Source organism: Nanorana parkeri, unplaced genomic scaffold, assembly GCF_000935625.1.
Source record: "Nanorana parkeri isolate BGI_ZX_2015 unplaced genomic scaffold, ASM93562v1 scaffold4732, whole genome shotgun sequence".
Taxonomy (NCBI): Eukaryota; Metazoa; Chordata; class Amphibia; order Anura; family Dicroglossidae; genus Nanorana; species Nanorana parkeri.
In genome coordinates, this window is record NW_017310994.1 from 1,367 (window position 1) to 10,571 (window position 9,205).

The window sequence follows — 9,205 nt, forward strand, 5'->3', positions numbered from 1 at the left end:
CCCCCCATACATAATACGGGCCCCCACATCATCCGGGGACCCCCCCAAACATAATACGGGCCCCCACATCATCCGGGGACCCCCCCATACATCATCCGGGAACCCCTCATACATAATACAGGCCCCCACATCACCCGGGACCCCCCCTGTACATAAACTGGGACCCCACATCATCCGGGGACCCCCCTATACATAATCCGGGGCCCCCCTGTACATAATCTGAGAAGACTGGGGACCCCCCCATACATCCTCCGGGGACCCCCCATACATAATCTGAGAAGACTGGGGACCCCCCCATACATCCTCCGGGGACCCCCCATACATAATCTGAGAAGACTGGGGACCCCCCCATACATCCTCCGGGGACCCCCCATACATAATCTGAGAAGACTGGGGACCCCCCCATACATCCTCCGGGGACCCCCCATACATAATCTGAGAAGACTGGGGACCCCCCCATACATCCTCCGGGGACCCCCCATACATAATCTGAGAAGACTGGGGACCCCCCCATACATCCTCCGGGGACCCCCCATACATAATCTGAGAAGACTGGGGACCCCCCCATACATCCTCCGGGGACCCCCCATACATAATCTGAGAAGACTGGGGACCCCCCCATACATCCTCCGGGGACCCCCCATACATAATCTGAGAAGACTGGGGACCCCCCCATACATCCTCCGGGGACCCCCCATACATAATCTGAGAAGACTGGGGACCCCCCCATACATCCTCCGGGGACCCCCCATACATAATCTGAGAAGACTGGGGACCCCCCCATACATCCTCCGGGGACCCCCCATACATAATCTGAGAAGACTGGGGACCCCCCCATACATCCTCCGGGGACCCCCCATACATAATCTGAGAAGACTGGGGACCCCCCCATACATCCTCCGGGGACCCCCCATACATAATCTGAGAAGACTGGGGACCCCCCCATACATCCTCCGGGGACCCCCCATACATAATCTGAGAAGACTGGGGACCCCCCCATACATCCTCCGGGGACCCCCCATACATAATCTGAGAAGACTGGGGACCCCCCCATACATCCTCCGGGGACCCCCCATACATAATCTGAGAAGACTGGGGACCCCCCCATACATCCTCCGGGGACCCCCCATACATAATCTGAGAAGACTGGGGACCCCCCCATACATCCTCCGGGGACCCCCCATACATAATCTGAGAAGACTGGGGACCCCCCCATACATCCTCCGGGGACCCCCCATACATAATCTGAGAAGACTGGGGACCCCCCCATACATCCTCCGGGGACCCCCCATACATAATCTGAGAAGACTGGGGACCCCCCCATACATCCTCCGGGGACCCCCCATACATAATCTGAGAAGACTGGGGACCCCCCCATACATCCTCCGGGGACCCCCCATACATAATCTGAGAAGACTGGGGACCCCCCCATACATCCTCCGGGGACCCCCCATACATAATCTGAGAAGACTGGGGACCCCCCCATACATCCTCCGGGGACCCCCCATACATAATCTGAGAAGACTGGGGACCCCCCCATACATCCTCCGGGGACCCCCCATACATAATCTGAGAAGACTGGGGACCCCCCCATACATCCTCCGGGGACCCCCCATACATAATCTGAGAAGACTGGGGACCCCCCCATACATCCTCCGGGGACCCCCCATACATAATCTGAGAAGACTGGGGACCCCCCCATACATCCTCCGGGGACCCCCCATACATAATCTGAGAAGACTGGGGACCCCCCCATACATCCTCCGGGGACCCCCCATACATAATCTGAGAAGACTGGGGACCCCCCCATACATCCTCCGGGGACCCCCCATACATAATCTGAGAAGACTGGGGACCCCCCCATACATCCTCCGGGGACCCCCCATACATAATCTGAGAAGACTGGGGACCCCCCCATACATCCTCCGGGGACCCCCCATACATAATCTGAGAAGACTGGGGACCCCCCCATACATCCTCCGGGGACCCCCCATACATAATCTGAGAAGACTGGGGACCCCCCCATACATCCTCCGGGGACCCCCCATACATAATCTGAGAAGACTGGGGACCCCCCCATACATCCTCCGGGGACCCCCCATACATAATCTGAGAAGACTGGGGACCCCCCCATACATCCTCCGGGGACCCCCCATACATAATCTGAGAAGACTGGGGACCCCCCCATACATCCTCCGGGGACCCCCCATACATAATCTGAGAAGACTGGGGACCCCCCCATACATCCTCCGGGGACCCCCCATACATAATCTGAGAAGACTGGGGACCCCCCCATACATCCTCCGGGGACCCCCCATACATAATCTGAGAAGACTGGGGACCCCCCCATACATCCTCCGGGGACCCCCCATACATAATCTGAGAAGACTGGGGACCCCCCCATACATCCTCCGGGGACCCCCCATACATAATCTGAGAAGACTGGGGACCCCCCCATACATCCTCCGGGGACCCCCCATACATAATCTGAGAAGACTGGGGACCCCCCCATACATCCTCCGGGGACCCCCCATACATAATCTGAGAAGACTGGGGACCCCCCCATACATCCTCCGGGGACCCCCCATACATAATCTGAGAAGACTGGGGACCCCCCCATACATCCTCCGGGGACCCCCCATACATAATCTGAGAAGACTGGGGACCCCCCCATACATCCTCCGGGGACCCCCCATACATAATCTGAGAAGACTGGGGACCCCCCCATACATCCTCCGGGGACCCCCCATACATAATCTGAGAAGACTGGGGACCCCCCCATACATCCTCCGGGGACCCCCCATACATAATCTGAGAAGACTGGGGACCCCCCCATACATCCTCCGGGGACCCCCCATACATAATCTGAGAAGACTGGGGACCCCCCCATACATCCTCCGGGGACCCCCCATACATAATCTGAGAAGACTGGGGACCCCCCCATACATCCTCCGGGGACCCCCCATACATAATCTGAGAAGACTGGGGACCCCCCCATACATCCTCCGGGGACCCCCCATACATAATCTGAGAAGACTGGGGACCCCCCCATACATCCTCCGGGGACCCCCCATACATAATCTGAGAAGACTGGGGACCCCCCCATACATCCTCCGGGGACCCCCCATACATAATCTGAGAAGACTGGGGACCCCCCCATACATCCTCCGGGGACCCCCCATACATAATCTGAGAAGACTGGGGACCCCCCCATACATCCTCCGGGGACCCCCCATACATAATCTGAGAAGACTGGGGACCCCCCCATACATCCTCCGGGGACCCCCCATACATAATCTGAGAAGACTGGGGACCCCCCCATACATCCTCCGGGGACCCCCCATACATAATCTGAGAAGACTGGGGACCCCCCCATACATCCTCCGGGGACCCCCCATACATAATCTGAGAAGACTGGGGACCCCCCCATACATCCTCCGGGGACCCCCCATACATAATCTGAGAAGACTGGGGACCCCCCCATACATCCTCCGGGGACCCCCCATACATAATCTGAGAAGACTGGGGACCCCCCCATACATCCTCCGGGGACCCCCCATACATAATCTGAGAAGACTGGGGACCCCCCCATACATAATCTGGGGCCCCCCCTGTACATAATCTGAGAAGACTGGGGACCCCCCATACATAATCTGGGCCCCCCCATACATAATCCGGGGCCCCCCCTGTACATAATCTGAGAAGACTGGGGACCCCCCCATACATAATCCGGGCCCCCACATCATCCAGGGACCGAAGCCTGACTGTACATAATCTGAGAAGACTGGGGACCCCACATCCGCCGGGAACCCCCCCATACATAATCCGGGCCCCCACATCATCCGGGGACCCCCCATACATAATCCGGGCCCCCACATCATCCGGGGGCCCCCCATACATAATCTGGGCCCCCCCAAACATAATCCGGGGCTACCCCCCATACATAATCCGGGGCCCCCCCGTACATAATATGAGAAGACTGGGGACCCCCCCATACATAATCTGGGCCCCCACATCATCCGGGGCCCCCCCCATACATAACCCGGGCCCCCACATCATCCGGGGACCCCCCTATACATAATCCGGGGCCCCCCCGTACATAATCTGAGAAGACTGGGGACCCCACATCCGCCGGGAACCCCCCCATACATAATACGGGCCCCCACATCATCCGGGGACCCCCCCATACATAATACGGGCCCCCACATCATCCGGGGACCCCCCCATACATAATCCGGGGCCCCCCTGTACATAATCTGAGAAGACTGGGGACCCCCATACATAATCCGGGGCCCCACCCTGTACATAATCTGAGAAGACTGGGGACCCCCCATACATAATCCGGGGCCCCCCCTGTACATAATCTGAGAAGACTGGGGACCCCCCATACATAATCCGGGGCCCCCCCTGTACATAATCTGAGAAGACTGGGGACCCCCCATACATAATCCGGGGCCCCCCCTGTACATAATCTGAGAAGACTGGGGACCCCCCATACATAATCCGGGGCCCCCCCTGTACATAATCTGAGAAGACTGGGGACCCCCCATACATAATCCGGGGCCCCCCCTGTACATAATCTGAGAAGACTGGGGACCCCCCATACATAATCCGGGGCCCCCCCTGTACATAATCTGAGAAGACTGGGGACCCCCCATACATAATCCGGGGCCCCCCCTGTACATAATCTGAGAAGACTGGGGACCCCCCATACATAATCCCGGGGCCCCCCTGTACATAATCTGAGAAGACTGGGGACCCCCCATACATAATCCGGGGCCCCCCCTGTACATAATCTGAGAAGACTGGGGACCCCCCATACATAATCCGGGGCCCCCCTGTACATAATCTGAGAAGACTGGGGACCCCCCATACATAATCCGGGGCCCCCCTGTACATAATCTGAGAAGACTGGGGACCCCCCATACATAATCCGGGGCCCCCCCTGTACATAATCTGAGAAGACTGGGGACCCCCCATACATAATCCGGGGCCCCCCTGTACATAATCTGAGAAGACTGGGGACCCCCCATACATAATCCGGGGCCCCCCTGTACATAATCTGAGAAGACTGGGGACCCCCCATACATAATCCGGGGCCCCCCCTGTACATAATCTGAGAAGACTGGGGACCCCCCATACATAATCCGGGGCCCCCCTGTACATAATCTGAGAAGACTGGGGACCCCCCATACATAATCCGGGGCCCCCCTGTACATAATCTGAGAAGACTGGGGACCCCCCATACATAATCCGGGGCCCCCCTGTACATAATCTGAGAAGACTGGGGACCCCACATCCGCCGGGAACCCCCCCATACATAATCCGGGCCCCCACATCATCCGGGGACCCCCCATACATAATCCGGGCCCCCACATCATCCGGGGGCCCCCCATACATAATCTGGGCCCCCCCAAACATAATCCGGGGCTACCCCCCATACATAATCCGGGGCCCCCCCGTACATAATATGAGAAGACTGGGGACCCCCCCATACATAATCTGGGCCCCCACATCATCCGGGGACCCCCCCATACATAATCCGGGCCCCCACATCATCCGGGGCCCCCCCTGTACATAATCTGAGAAGACTGGGGACCCCCCATACATAATCCGGGGCCCCACATCATCTGGGCCATTTCCCTCATAGTTGGATGCCCTCATAGTTGGATTCCCTCATAGTTGGATGCCCTCATAGTTGGATGCCCTCATAGTTGGATTCCCTCATAGTTAGGGCCCTCATAGTTGGATGCCCTCATAGTTGGATGCCCTCATAGTTGGATGCCCTCATAGTTGGATTCCCTCATAGTTGGATGCCCTCATAGTTGGATGCCCTCATAGTTGGATTCCCTCATAGTTAGGGCCCTCATAGTTGGATTCCCTCATAGTTAGGGCCCTCATAGTTGGATTCCCTTATAGTTAGGGCCCTCATAGTTGGATGCCCTCATAGTTGGATGCCCTCATAGTTGGATGCCCTCATAGTTGGATGCCCTCATAGTTGAATGCGCCCCCCTTCCTATCCGTAACCTGTTATGGACCCCCCTCCCCCCTCTTCTCGTCCCCTCATTCAATACACTGCTGGTCTTATACCCCCCCCATCTCCGGTATTTGTGGGACTCCCTCTTATGAGGACACGTCGGCGTTTCTATGGCGGTCCCGTAGGAGCCCTTTTTATATCCTAGACCTGTTGTTATCTATAAATGGTATCAAATCCTTCACCTCCGCACCCACTGGCGTGCCCCTCTTGCAGAGAACTTCCGATACTTGCAACTCCACAGTTATGTCAGATCTCTCCTTTGGCACTGTGCAGGTTGTCCGCGCAACCTGACTTCCTTTGAAATGCGTTGTTGGTGGGATTCCCATTCTGCAGGCCTTATTTCTCGTTGGTGCCATCCGTTGGGGAAAATAAACTTTCTTACATGCTAGCCTGGGAAAGGGATCTGGGAGACTCCTTAGACCGCTGGTACATGACCCCAGATAGGATATCAAAGTTTGCTCCTGCAGTATCACCCCGCTGCTTCCGGGACTGCGAGACCAGGGGTACTCTGTTTCATATCTGGTGGCGGTGTCCGAAGGTGCAGAGGTTGTGGATCAGGGTCTATAATTTACTGAAATCAGTCTTCAACAAATCCTTTGTTCGCAACCCTTGGGAGGCTCTCTTGGGCAGGCCAATTACACGCCTTTCAAGGAGGGATAGGAAATTAGCAACTTTTATTTTTTTGGCAACACCCCCCCCCCCCCTTGCCGAGAACTTCTGATACTTCACAGTTACGTCAGATCTCTCCTTCGGCACCGTCCGGGGTGTCCGCGCAACCTTACCCCCTTCGAAACGCGTTGTTGGTCGCATCCCCATTCTGCAGGCCTCATATCTCTTCTACATGCCGTCCGTAAGGGGTACAAAAACTTTCCTACACGCTGGCCTGGGAAAGGGATCTGGGAGACTCTTTAGACCAGTGGTTCTCAAACTGTGGGTCGGGACCCAAAGTTGAGGGGGTCCCCACGTGCCTTGTGCTGCTCCTCAGCCTCCTCCTGGGGTGGCAGTGTCAGTTCTCCTAGGTGGCGTTGCAGCGACCGGAGAGGATCAGAGAGAGGGGAGCAGGCAGGAGTGAGGGGAGGTGAGTGCTCCATCACCATAGATGCCACCTGAGAGCCCGCATAGCCTTCTGAGAGCCCACAGATACTAGTATTGGTGCATCCCTAAATGTTACCGTTGGGGGTCACCACAACTTGGCAGATGTTACCAAGGGGTCCCGGCCCTAGAAAGGTTGAAAACCGCTGCTTTAGACCCTCATACATGGACCGAGATATGGCTTGCTGCGGCAAAGTGTTCACCCAATGCCTTGGCCCAGGAAAACGCCCACAAGGTCCCGTTCCGCTGGTACACGGCCCCTGACAGGATATCAAAGATTGCTCCTGCTGTATGACCCCGCTGCTTCCGGGGCTGCCAGGCCGGGGGCGCTCTGTTTCATATCTGGTGGCAGTGCCCAAGGGCGCAGAGGTTGTGGATTAGGGTCTATCATTTACTGAGATCCGTCTTCAACAAATCCTTTGTTCGCAACCCTTGGGAGGCCCTCCTGGGCAGGCCAATCACGTGCCTTTCTAGGAGGGATAGGAAATTAGCAACCTTTCTTTTTTCGGCAACTAGACAGACTACTGCCAAAGCTTGGAAACAACCAACGCTGAATGTTTCGGAAGTTAAGCAACGAGTCATGGGTACAGGGCCGCCATCAGAGGGGTACAGCCGATACTCTTGTAAGGGGCCTGGGCAGCCAGGGGGGGCCCACCCGGGACCCTTACATGAGTATCGGCCGACGGTGAAGGGCGGGGAGGCGGCCAGGCCCCCACAGCAGCGGTGGAGGCCTGGCCCTAGCAGCGCAGGGGCCCAGCATTGCCGCTCCAGCGGCTTTGAGACAAGCTACTGTGTTTTGTTGAGCGTTCGTCGTGCGTAGAACCCGCTACAAAACGTTCCGGTGTGAACGAGGGCTAAAGCCGTGTAAGGGGCCCCAAAATTTCTGATGGCTGCCCTGCATGGGTATCATGGTACATGAGAAGCTCACGGCTATCCTTCACGACTCCTATTCCTCTCTCCAGACAACGTGGTCACCCAATGGACCCAGATTGTAATTTACTGGCCCTCTGACCAGAACTTGCTCCATCGGAGTGCTGTGGTCCCCCTTGATTCCCTCTGCAGTCTGTCTCTCCCCTCCTCCTCAGGTTCTTGTAGTTTTCCCTAAAGCTGGAAGCCCACGCCATGGATTGCCCGCACAGTCTGTAGCCCTTTCCTCTTTTCCCGTGTGGGCTCGCTGGCAGCACCGGGACGCTGAGGACACCTCCTCAGGTTTTCAGACAATTTGATTGGATTCAAATGTTATGCCTATGTCTCTTTTTTTTCTTCTACTCCCTACCCTGCGGCCGGCCTACCCTGGGTCTCTATTGGGCTTTAGAACTGTTCTGATGTTTTGCCATACGGACCTTCGTGTCCTTTCTTTGGATGTCATTGACATCTGAACCTTCTCAATCAAAATGTTTCTACAACAAAATGATGCGCTTGACAAATTCAAGAAAATCTGGGAACAATGGATTGAGTCTTACATGCTCCTTCCATAGGGACTCTCTGTTCCCCCGATCATCTCCTAAGGGTTAACCCTAACCCCAACGTCTTTGTGCACTATTCTTTCTCCCATCCCCGCCCCCTCCTACTGATCCCTCTTCTCCCGTCCCCGCCCTCTTTCTTCTATGGCGGTGATGAGGGACTCATGGTACCTCGCCCTATGGATGGGGGGCATTTAGTTCTGCTCCCTGTACTGATATTTGCGGACGGTTTGTACAACTATCACACATGAAGAGGACTGGAGACGCTCCGACACGACAACGTGACCGACTACCAATGATAAATGAGATCCCCCATACACCCCCCTAGGGGGCACATCTGACGTCCCGATCCAAAGGGGTTACATTACACAAAGGTCCTCCGCTTACCGGTCCATGACGCCTCCCGAATCTCCGCTCCTTCCACGATTAGGAGCCAACGAATCCAGTTCATCAAAAAATATAATGCACGGCGCCGCGGCACGAGCCCGGGAGAAGACTGAGGAAGAGATCACAACCAGATGGGTCAGGTGACTGTGTCGGGGCATTACAACTGGTCAGAGAGAGAGAGAAGAGAGAGGGCACTATCATACTGGGACCAGTACAGAAGAGGGCG

General features: G+C 56.8%; 1 long non-coding RNA gene across 1 annotated transcript in view; it reads right to left on the reverse strand.

The window, feature by feature from the left end:
- LOC108804006 overlaps positions 1–9,093 on the reverse strand; it is a 10,381-nt gene extending 1,288 nt beyond the window's left edge. The window contains exon 1 of the long non-coding RNA XR_001942319.1: positions 8,980–9,093. This is a non-coding gene — a long non-coding RNA (uncharacterized LOC108804006). The remainder of the gene's footprint in view (positions 1–8,979) is intronic.
- Between the last annotated feature and the right edge of the window lie 112 nt (positions 9,094–9,205).